This window comes from Humulus lupulus, chromosome 3 (assembly GCF_963169125.1).
Source record: "Humulus lupulus chromosome 3, drHumLupu1.1, whole genome shotgun sequence".
NCBI lineage: Eukaryota > Viridiplantae > Streptophyta > Magnoliopsida > Rosales > Cannabaceae > Humulus > Humulus lupulus.
Genome location: NC_084795.1, coordinates 33831514 through 33843413, shown reverse-complemented (window position 1 = coordinate 33843413; position 11900 = coordinate 33831514). Strand labels below are relative to the sequence as shown.

General features: G+C 32.6%; 1 protein-coding gene across 7 annotated transcripts in view; it reads right to left on the bottom strand.

Annotated features, from left to right (window-relative positions):
* Positions 1-2323: 2323 nt before the first annotated feature.
* LOC133822490 (uncharacterized) overlaps positions 2324-11900 on the bottom strand; it is a 42515-nt gene continuing 32938 nt past the window's right edge. For 3 of the 7 annotated variants that reach the window (XR_009887900.1, XR_009887901.1, XR_009887896.1), the window contains 3 exons: positions 4986-5092; positions 2693-3048; positions 2324-2555 (listed from right to left, as the gene is read on the bottom strand). The gene's annotated coding sequence lies outside the window, so the exon portion shown is untranslated. Of the gene's footprint in view, positions 2556-2692; positions 3049-4985; positions 5276-11900 lie in introns of all 7 variants that reach the window. The other 4 variants (XR_009887898.1, XR_009887895.1, XR_009887897.1 and 1 more) reach the window with 3 other exon arrangements.

The window sequence follows — 11900 nt, the reverse complement described above, 5'->3', positions numbered from 1 at the left end:
AGTTCCTCGTTCTCTTGAGATACTTGAGAATATGTTTCACTGCAATCCAGATTTCCAAACCTGGATTTGACTGATAACGACTGACAATCCCTACTGTATAATATATGTCATGTCTAGTACATAACATTGCATACATTAGGCTCCCTACAGCTGATGCATAGGGATACTTTCTCATGTCCTCTTGCTCTTGTGGTGTCTTTGGACACTGATCTTTGCAAAGAGTAATTCCATGTTTGGTCGAAAATTGACCCTTTTTGGAATTTTCCATAGAGAATCTTTCAAGCACTTTATCAATATAATTTGCTTGTGAAAGTGCCAGGATCTTGTTCTTTCTATCTCTTAGAATTTTAATGCCTAGAACATAGCTCGCTTCTCCCAAATCTTTCATTTGGAATTTGTCAGCCAACCTATTCTTTACATTTGGTAATGTCTCTACATCATTCCCAATGAGTAGGATATCATCAACATAAAGAACTAAGAAAACCACAACTTTCCCTTTGATGTATTTATAAACACATGCTTCGTCAACATTTTGTTCGAAACCATATGTTTTAATAGTTTCATCAAATGTTAAGTTCCAAGATTTTGATGCTTGTTTCAATCCATATATGGATTTCAACAACTTGCATACCTTTTGATCTTGATCCTTCTTAATAAACCCTTATGGTTGTTCCATATAAATGGTTTCATCAAGGTGGCCATTCAGAAAGGTTGTCTTGACGTCCATTTGTCATATCTCGTAATCATAGATGGCAGCTATGGATAAAAGTATGTGAATGGACTTAAGCATGGCCACAAGAGAAAATGTTTCTTCATAGTCTACACCCTCTCTCTGTGTGTAGCCTTTTTCCACAAGCCTTGCTTTATAGGTCTCTACCTTTCCATCTGCACCCCTTTTTCTTCTTGTAGATCCATTGACATCCAATGGCATTAACATTGTCAAGTAGATCTACAAGTTCCCAGACTGAATTGGAATACATTGATTCCATTTCTTGATTCATGGCAGCTTGCCACTTATCAACATCAGGGTCTTCCATTGATTCCTTAAAATTCAATGGATCGTCCTTTTCAGTATTTGATACAAGAACGTGTGCCTCATGTTCGTAGCGAATAAGTTATCTCACAATCCTCCCCCTACGACTTTGCACTGGTTTTTCCTTTTCAGGAATTGTGGTTTCTTTGGTTGTTTTATCATTAATTATTGCTGGTGACTTCGTGACTTCATTTGAGACCTTCTCCTCTAGAACAACCTTACTGAGAGGTTTGTGGTTATTAACATAGTCATTTTCAAGAAAAGTTGCATTTGTCGATACAAATGTTTTATTTTTTTTGGACTATAGAAAATTCCATCTCTAGTCTCTTTGGAATATCCCACAAACATGCACACTTTCAGAACGTGATTCCAACTTCCCGGTCATTCCTATAAGCACACATGCAGGACACCCCTAAATTAAAAAATAGTGTAAACTAGGTTTACAACCACTTTATAATTCTATGGGTGTCTTTTTGATAGACTTAGATGGAACAACATTCAATATGTATAGAACACATTTAATCACATAGCCTCAAAATGACAATGGTAATGATGAGAAACTCATCATTGATCTAACAATATCTAATAACGTTTTGTTCCGTTTTTCTGAAACACCATTTCACTGTGGCTTTTCAGATGCAGTGAGTTAGAATTGAATGCCATGCTCACGTAAATGGTCCTCGAATTCAAAATTCAAGTACTCTCCTCCTCGATCAGATCGAAATACTTTTAGTGATTTACCTAATTGCTATTTAGCCCGTGCTTGAAATTCTTTGAACTTTCCAAAAGTTTCAGATTTTCTTTGCATCAAGTATATGTAATCATATCTTGAATAATCATCAATGAAAGTGACGAAATATTCATAACCTCCTCTTGCTTGTACATTAAGTGGACCGCTAATATCCATATGTACTAGCTGAAGTGGTTCTGTGGCTCTTGAACCTTTAGCAGAGAAAGGTCTCTTGGTCATTTTGTCTTCTAGACAATATTCATAAATAGGGAGAGATCCAATAGATAGTTCTCTTAAAAGGCTATCCTTTACAAGCCTATTTATTCTGTCTAGACCAATATGGCCCAATCTCAAGTGCTACAGATATGTTTCACTATCGGAATCAGCTTAATAGATTTAGGATTAGCTATTTTTAAATAATTCAGAATTATAAAAATTTGTCATTCATTATAAGTATGTAAACTTTGTTTATCCCAAAGCATTTGCATAACAAGTAAATAGATAATTTCTTTAAATAATAACTACTTTATTAATAAAAGAAATAAATGTTATGCAAAAAATTAGAAATAAGTTTCCAAACATTAATAATCAAAATTATTAATAATAAACTAGGTTTCTAGACTGTAGTTTTCTTTGTTTAAAGAAATCTAAAATTTCTAAAACAAAGTAAAGAAATTTAAATTATTCAACTAACAATAAAACAACTTAATAAAACTACTCTCCAACTTTTCCAGCTCTTTACTCGCTATTCAAATCCTCATCAGTCTCTTCCTCCTTTTCAGGGTTCTGATTCTGTAAAGGAAAAACAAAAAGAAAAATAGATTAGTGGCATATATTTTTGAATCTACTATCCAAAAATTTGAATATGATATTCATAGTATTTGAATCTATTATTCAAAATTGAAAAAATATATGTAAATCTTATTTACCTTTTTCGTTTGATATAAACGATGACACTCAGCAAAGACTTCCTTTGTCATTGCTCGCCACATCTCATGTGCTGAGTCATCGTGTATATATTTTTCCTTTGTTTCGTCGGGCATGGTTGAAAGCATGCAATAACGTGCCAACCGATCGGATTTCATCCAATTTGCATATTTTTCTTCTGCTTCATAGCTAGTAGCCAAAGGTGGTTCTGTTGGAGGTTTTTTACAGACTGTTGACATCATCTTCTTATAAGAAAAAATGGTCAACATGCCTCGAAACCAGTGTTGCATATTTTCAGGTTAAAAAACCAAGGATTTGAGAAAAGCATCGGTGTATAATTCACCAATAGACATCTTTGCTGTGAATAAATAAATACAAATATTATTATATTTAGAATAACTATCAATTTTTTTGGAAATTAAACTTGATGCATGAGCACAATTAAAACACATAAAATAAAGATTAATTTCCACGATAAAATTTTCTAACAATTAAAGTGCCGCCTTAGGTTCGATTAAATTAATCTTAGAGAATTTATAAGACATTCTTATCTTTATTGTTTAAAACTTAAAATAACTCTTTATTTTCTCTTTTAAACATTAAAGTACCACTTAGTTTGGTCAAGTTATGATTATCAATTGCAGAAGCTTAATCATAACTTTGTGAGTGTATCCCATTATTTCAGAGTTCATGACTTAACTTAGGACATGCCGCCTTAGGGTCGGTCAAACCTAAAATACATCATTAGTTCCTATCTTTGTAAGAAATATATAACATTGCTATTGATATGTCTAGACACCTTCCTTAGGGGGACGAAAACAAAGCCGTCACGAGGCGCTATTCATATCTCACGGTGTTATATTAATAATGGAGACCATGGTTTATGTTGAGTTATCAACCCTCTCCCACTCACTATTTTGAAATAAGTGTTTTAACCTAATTAATTCCAAATTAATTATAGATTCTTTAAAATTTATGAGCATAATTAAAATTGGAAAGAAAGTGAGTTTCCAGGTCCCTATCAAATTTTAAATTACTAATTATGTTCATCTATACTTTACTAAAAACAATTTTAAAATAAATTTGGTTTAAAGAAATTTAGTCATAAAGACTTAAAATTTGGTGTTATATTTTACCAAGTTTTCAAAATAAAACTAAGTAATTTATATGCAATTGGTTTCGCAAAACAATTCATATAAACATATAGGACAATCCTAATAATCATATTTCTACTAATGATATGCATGATTATGACTGTGTGTGTTTTTATGTATGACACAAAATGCATGAACATGTTATCAATCACATGAAAATATTTATTTAAATAAATAAAAAATAAATGTTGAACCGGGTGCTTTTGGGTATTTCTAATTTTACAACCACTTTATAAATTAAAAAAAAAAACCCTCCTTGATCTTCATCGGGCTTCTTTACTTTACTTTCGGTAGGATATGTCATTGTTGGTCCAGAATAATAATAAGAAAACAATATTCTAATTATCTTGATTAATTAAAACAAAACTTTTGAAAAATCACTATTTTTATTTTTCTTTTTAATTAAAACAAGAAACTGAAATATTTAATTAAAATCTGTTATTTTTAAAATTAAATTTTGAAATAAGATTTTCAAAAAAGTTTGTTAGGATAACAAAATTATCATATCATTTAAATATCAAATTTATAATAAATAGGATATTTAACATTTAAAAAAAAAATATGGACCAGCAAGACGAGAACACGTGGCGTCAAACGGGGCTGCTGGGGCTGTTTTGTACGGAACTGTACAAATCCGTACGGTCTGTACAGACGTCCGTACGACGTCCCCGGCAGCGGCTCGGAGGGCGGTCTCGGAGGAACGGTGGCTGATTCTGAATCCCGGGCTCTGTTTTGACTTTTGTATGATTGGAATTACAATTTTATGGTGTCAAAAACCAAATAAAATTATATAAACCCTATGCCCTTTAATGGCTTACACAATGATCTAATCATAAACAGATCATAACCCGAAAACACCATACAATTAACGATTCAACATTCTCATGCATTCAATCATATTAAGCCATCCATTCATTCATCAAAAATAAATAAATGCATAAAATTAAACCCACACAAATTCAATATATATATAGGTGAAGATGGCTCTGGTACCATTTGTTGGTTTTTATAGATCAAATCAGAGATTATACGCAACAGAACAACAATCAAAATTATTAATTTAATCCCACAAGATTTCTAGATCTACTTCTTCACATGCATATATATATATATTGAATCAAAGATATGAATAGAAAATTACCTCAAGTCCTTCCTTGCTGCTATCTTTTTGTATGGAAAAAATCCCTGAGATTTCACACCAAGATCTTCCAAAATGTTCTCAGCATACAAAGAACGAGTGTGGGCTCGCTATACAAAATAATAGGCAAAATATATTTATCAGATGTTCTCAACACATGAGATCTGATAAAGTTTGGACCTAAGTTTGTGAAGAACAGTGACCTATGCTTGTATCACAATTCTCTTTCTCTCAGAGAGATTTCACGATATCTTTTCTATCCCTGAAAAGTATCGTTCTGAAAAACTGATCTCCTATATTTAATATATCCAATATATTAAAAATAAAATATTTGTTATTTTAAACAATTTAAAAATAACTAATCAGTTATCAGATTATGTTTAAATAATAATATTTGAATCAAATTACAATATCTCATTATTTATTTAATATTTAAATAACTAAAATTGTGGAACCAAGAAACTACCAAGAGCCTCTTATGCGCACTGTGCTACACGTGTACCACATGCCAGGGATGGCATGTGATTTTTCCCAATTTTTTCTTATTATTTAAATACCAAAAATCCCAAAAATAAATTAATTCAAAATTAATTATATTTTTGTTAAATCAAATAATTAATTAATAACACATAATTACACAATAATTATGTTTGATGCATAGAAAAATATTTTACTTATCAAATAAGTCATTTTGCCCATTTTTGTATTTACCTTTGTCAGTGTTTGTTTGAGCCATTTCGGGGACCATGGACCTATAACATTAAGCTCCAATAAATTGTAACTAAATAATTAAACTCTTTAATTATAATAGTTAATTTATTAATTTTGATATTTCTCCACTATAAATTCATAATTGCGCTCTTTATGTTATAGATATACTTTTACAGAAATCTTATTCTAAGTTGTCCATTGATATAACTATCTTACAATAGTTCAACCCTCTAATTAATTAGTTCATAAATTAGAATGGAAGAATTACCATTTTATCTTTCTAATTTACTTCTTATTCCTTAAGTACAATTAATTCACTAGTGAATAATTAATCTATAATCTAATTAAAGATTTCAGCTCAAAATCATTCAGTTCCAGAATTAACACTTAAGGGAACTAATATACGATCTGTTAGAAAATATTAGATTCCGTATTTTTGATACATGTTCCCAGCCATCCATGATATTAAATCTCCAAAACAAAAGTCATTAGCCTCATTCTATGAAGAGACCTTAAGGAATGAATCAAAAGATTTAATAAACATGAACATGAGTTCATGAACATTCAAGATTTAGGTTGATCTATAAATGATCATCAGTTATGATATGAATTACATGTATTTATTGTTAAATGATTTTTGGATAAAGACTTTTATTCATATCGGTCCATATCATATATAATCATATTATATAAAGCACCTTTACTGAGATGTCTTACCACATCAATAATCCGAATCTAGATTATTTGTATCAACATGATACTCAGCAAACCATGCTTACAACCCCAATTAAAGAATTCCATAACTTTAATTTGTTGTTGTTGACTATTTTTATTCATTCATGTGATCTTAATTTTCTCGTACTAATACAAGATCACATCCTCAATAATGAATATGGAATTTTTTCTGATATTTACAAAATTATTCAAACAATAATTTAATAATCTAAATATAACAATAATATACCATTGTATTTATTTATTCATAGAAATAACAAATGTCTTTTACATGCTTTCAGGACACACTCCTAACAACCAATGCTCAGTACTACTGTCGAACTTGACTAATGAGTCACAGCTTCACAGTTAATACTGACACAATGGCCAATTCTGACTATTTAGTCAGTGCCATGCACAAGTGAGCAAGATTTGCTAAGCATTAGATATGCAATCAATGTCCACATTTAAACACTCAACATGCCTCATGAATAACCATGCATGTCACATATGGGGTGCAGTTTTCTTACCTCTGGTTCGAGCAAGAATTAATAAAAGAACGACCCTTGTGAACTATCAGTCTTTTAGTCCCTTAGCGGTCACCTCAAGCTTGAATTGAGTCCTCTTCAATGGATGAACTAAAGTTCTAAGCTTCAAACCTTGATTTCCTAGCATGATTCTTCAAATAGAGTTCAAAAATTCCAAAGGAGGAAGGAGAGAAAATGAGGTACGGGAGGAATGTTTTATGCTCTGTTTTATCTAACATTCCACAGCCTTCAAGGGCTTAACTATATCATATGGTGAAAAGACCTTTTTGCCCCTAGGTCATTTAAGGTTTTCTAAAGGCTCCTAAGGGTAAAATCATCATTTTCCACCTATTTCGTTAATCATAATTAACACCCTCCAATTCCTTTTATTTCCAAAATTCTCAAATACTAAAAGTTCATATCCCGTTACCATTTAATTCCCGGCAACGTTCTAATCACCAAATCACCCCGAACCCCGAACTTAAACCTGTTATGACCAACCCGCTAACTTGCATTCTAAGATCGTCTCATGCCGAATAGCTCGAACATATCCACATAATAATGGGATCTCATCCATAACTCACAACACATGCACCAAAATATACAAATATGCCCTCAACGAGCCAAATTACCAAAATACCCCTATGATGAAATGTGGACCCACATGCATGCATTTAGCATAATATTATAATATAATTCACATAAATACGCATATAATAGTTTAATGGCATAATAAAACAATTATGGCCCTCCCGGCCTACTAATCCAACCATTAAATTGCATTAGGGATTTTGGGGCATTACAAAATCCCTGATGCTAGGCACCACACATTGTATGTACAGTGTGTGTGCCCAGCCCTATTAAGGTGGCCTTAATTTTCTCATTTTTTTATTTAATCAACTTTTAAGACAAGATATTTATTCCAACATAAATATAAGTTAATTCAAAATTAAGTTTATCTTAAAATATCAGTTTTAAATTAAATAAATAAATATCATATTATTAATAAGATATTTATTATTTTCTCTCTTTATATTAATCCAAAAAAGATTAATATTAATTTTAACCTATAGTTTTTTAAAATAAAATCTATATTGTTAAATAATTAATTAATTCACAATTAATCAATTACCCATAATTATTTCCTTGCACTGAAAAAATTAATTCCTTTGAAATTTAGTCTTTTCTCTTATCAAATCTTTCTTTTGACTTCCTTACCCTTGACAGTGTAGGATAGAGATGATTTGGGGACCATGGACCTATAATAAGAAGCTCCAATAAAACAGATTATTAATTAAACTCTTTAATCTAATAATCTTATTTATTAATTCCATGATTACTCCACTATAAATATGGAATTGCACTCTAAGTATTTATAGAATTATATTTCAAAATTATCATAAAAGTACCCTTCTAATTACTTCTTGATCCTTAAGTACCATTAATTCACTAGCGAATAATTAATCTATAATCAAATTATAGATTTGAGCTCAATAACTATTCAGTTCCAGAATCAACTCTTAAGGGAAACAATATTCGATTCGTAAGGAAAGCATGGATTCCAATATTGTAATTCATGTTCCCAGCCATCCATGATATTGAATCTCCAAAACAAAAGTCATTAGCCTCATTATTCTAAGAGACCTTAACAAGTGAATCAAAATATCCAATAAACATAAACAGGAGTTCATGAATACTCAAGATTTAGACTGATCTACAAATGATCATCTATTATGACAATAATTAAATCTTTTCGTCAAACGAAAAGTTTATAAAGATAATTAACTCTCATCGGTCATGTCATATATAATCTCTATTATATACAACACATTTACTAAGATGTCTATCCACATCAGTAATTTGAATCTAGATTATTTGCATCTCGTATGTTTAGCAAACTGTACTAGTAACCATTCATTATAGATTCCTTACTTTAATATGTTACTGACTATTTTATTCATTATATATGATCTTAATTCTCTCGTACTAATAAAAGATCATATTCTCATTAATGAATAGAGAATTTTCTTGATATTATTATATAATTAATTCAAACAATAATTATAACATTCAAATATAATAAGATTGTACTTTTATTTAAAACCAATAAAATGTCTTTACATGCATTTTGGGCATTAATCCTAACATCATGAATATCACTAAAGCAATGATGGAGATACTCAAGCTTGTATCTTGGGTCAAGAACCAAGGGAAATCAGAAGTTCCTCGTTACTGTCATCAAGCCTTCTCCAATACTTGTCATTTTTCTGCTTCATGTTCTTTGCCATGCAACGTAACAACTCATCCTCCTCATCATCAAGTGTTAAGTCATTCAAGTTCTGATGCATGTTGCATATTTCAATGAAGTGCTTATTAGCGGTAACATAAGTAGACCCACTAAACATCAATGTTACATCATAAAATGTCTCCAAAAATCTCACGAACACTGATGCATCCTCCAAATGTTTTTTGGATGGTGAACTCTCCTTTGGTTTCCCATCTTTGTCAATCTCATTAAAATATTTTGAATAATTTTCATCACCTTCCATTCTTTCAAATGACTTTTGAAATTTAGGTGCACAATTAAGTATGAGGATTGTGGAGTTTCACCTTGTTTGGACATCTAAATAGAGAAGTCCATTACATTCGATTCCTTCCTCTTTCACACATTCCTTAAATGTTATAAGCCTAGAAGGGGAAGACCTAACATACTTCACAACATTTCTGATTGCAACAATGGACTCATGTTTTTCCTTCAATCCTTCACTGAAAATTAAGTTCACTATATGAGCGCAACACCTCATATGTAAGAACTTTCCATCCAAAATAAGTCCATTATCTTTCTCTCTGAAATTCATCTTCAAGTATTTAATGATACCATCATTAGAGGAAGCATTGTTTACTATGATGGTAAACAACTTAGATATACCCCAATCATTCAAACATTGTGTTGACTGTCTTTTTAGCCAACGACGTGAGAACGTCAATAACGACAAGCCTTCAAGAGAATGTAAATGACACAAACGGTATAATAAAGAAAATAAATAACACAGAAGAGATTTTTATAGTGGTTCAGCCCCGATTGTCGGTAATAGCCTAATCCACTTAGAGTTGTGATTTATAGACCTATACTCAAGATCAGATGGACTGAGCCAACTGAGTTTCTTCAGTACAGATTGTGAAAATACAAGAGTTCTCTCAAATATCAGCACTTTCTCTCTCTAGAATACACAGACCCAATTTTCTCTCTCTAGAAAGAAGAAGCAGAAGAACCCCTTCTCTCATCCCATAAGCTCTCTATTTATAGGCCTGGGATCCTCAACTGATATCCCCTTATGATGGGGATATTTTATTATTCGTCTTATATTTATATTACAATAAATGTTTAAAATACAACTGATTCCTCAATTTGAGTGAGAAATGAGAGATTCCCGGGTGCCTAGACCAATTCTTGTTAGAGTCGTTCCGGGGATTTTGACGTAGTCTCACATGCATGTTGGTTACTCCTTCAAGCTTTCCTTGGACCAAGGTGATATATGCATGCTTGGCTCTCCTCGGACCAAGGTGGTCCGAGCTAACACCCTTGCTTCTCACCCCGGACAAGTCCGAGCATACCTTCTCCAATCAAGGTCCGATCGGACCTTGTGGCCTTTTCCTTGGACCAAGGTGGTCCGAGGCATCCTCCTCTTGCCTTCTCCTTAGACCAAGGTGGTCTAAGGCATCCTCCTTGACATCTCACCTTGGACAAGCCTGAGGCACTCCCCTTTAGCATCTCCCAACTATGTCCGATCGGACATTGTGTAGGCTCTCCTTGGCAAAATCCAAGTCTCCATTCTTGGCTTGCATGGGACTCCTCCTCCTTAGCTACTTACCTTGGACACGTTCGAGCCAACACTTAGGAAACCTTGGGAGGCTTCCCTCAAACACACCCTTGGGGTCTCCTAGGACCACATCCTCCTTGGGGTCTCCTAGGACCACTTTCTCCTTGGGGTCTCCTAAGACCACTTTCTTGAGTTCTCCTCGGACCTCATCCTTGGGTTCTCCTAGGATCACTCTCTTGGGGTCTCCTAGGACCACATCCCTTTTGAGGTCTCCTATTTTTTGGGTATAACACATTGCTCGATGTATTTGCCAATAGTTACCCCCTTATGATCTACCACTTGTCAAAAAGTAATAATTCTTTTTTGGTATGGCCAATCATTATCAATTCAATGAGTAGTGATGACCATATAATTCAAATTTTGGATGGAAGTCTATGTGTCTGTAGTAATAGATAGCCTCTCATGGCTCAAACCTTTTTCAATGTCACATTATCTTCCTCATATAACTTAAAAGCATCCCTAGCAACAGTCATTCGAGAATGAATCACAAACCTAGGTTGAATATTTTTCACAATTTTTTTGAAGCCTTCACCCTTAACATGTCTAAATGGAGACTCATCCAACACAATATATTATGTGAGGGCTATTCTACAAGCTTGTTTGCTATAAGCCACTCTACTAAGCTTGTTTCCCCCTCCTTTCCTCCCTTAACCTGGTCAAAACTTAAAATTTTATGTTTTTGGTCAACTATCCTCCATGGACTAAGCTCACAAACGTTCTTAAAATTGTTTTATAGATGACTAGTCACATATTTTCTCATGTCACAATAAAAATCAAATCCACAATAGTTACGCATACACTTAGGTAAAAGAAGCTCTTCCAAAGGATTGGTTGTTGATGGGGGAGTAGGGTCTTCCTTGGTGAAATGTTCCCAAATAGAAGACCTTTTTTCCTTTTTAGGAGGAAGAAGAGCCTTAGCAGGAGGTTTACCCCTCTTTTTTTTACTCTTATCTATAGGGTTTTAGTGGGAGGTTGATATTGATTCTTTACTGGATGAGTTTCATCGACTTCATCAATATCCATTACCTAATACAAATGATTTAAAAAAAATACATAACTAAATATAATCAAAAGAGCAGCACACA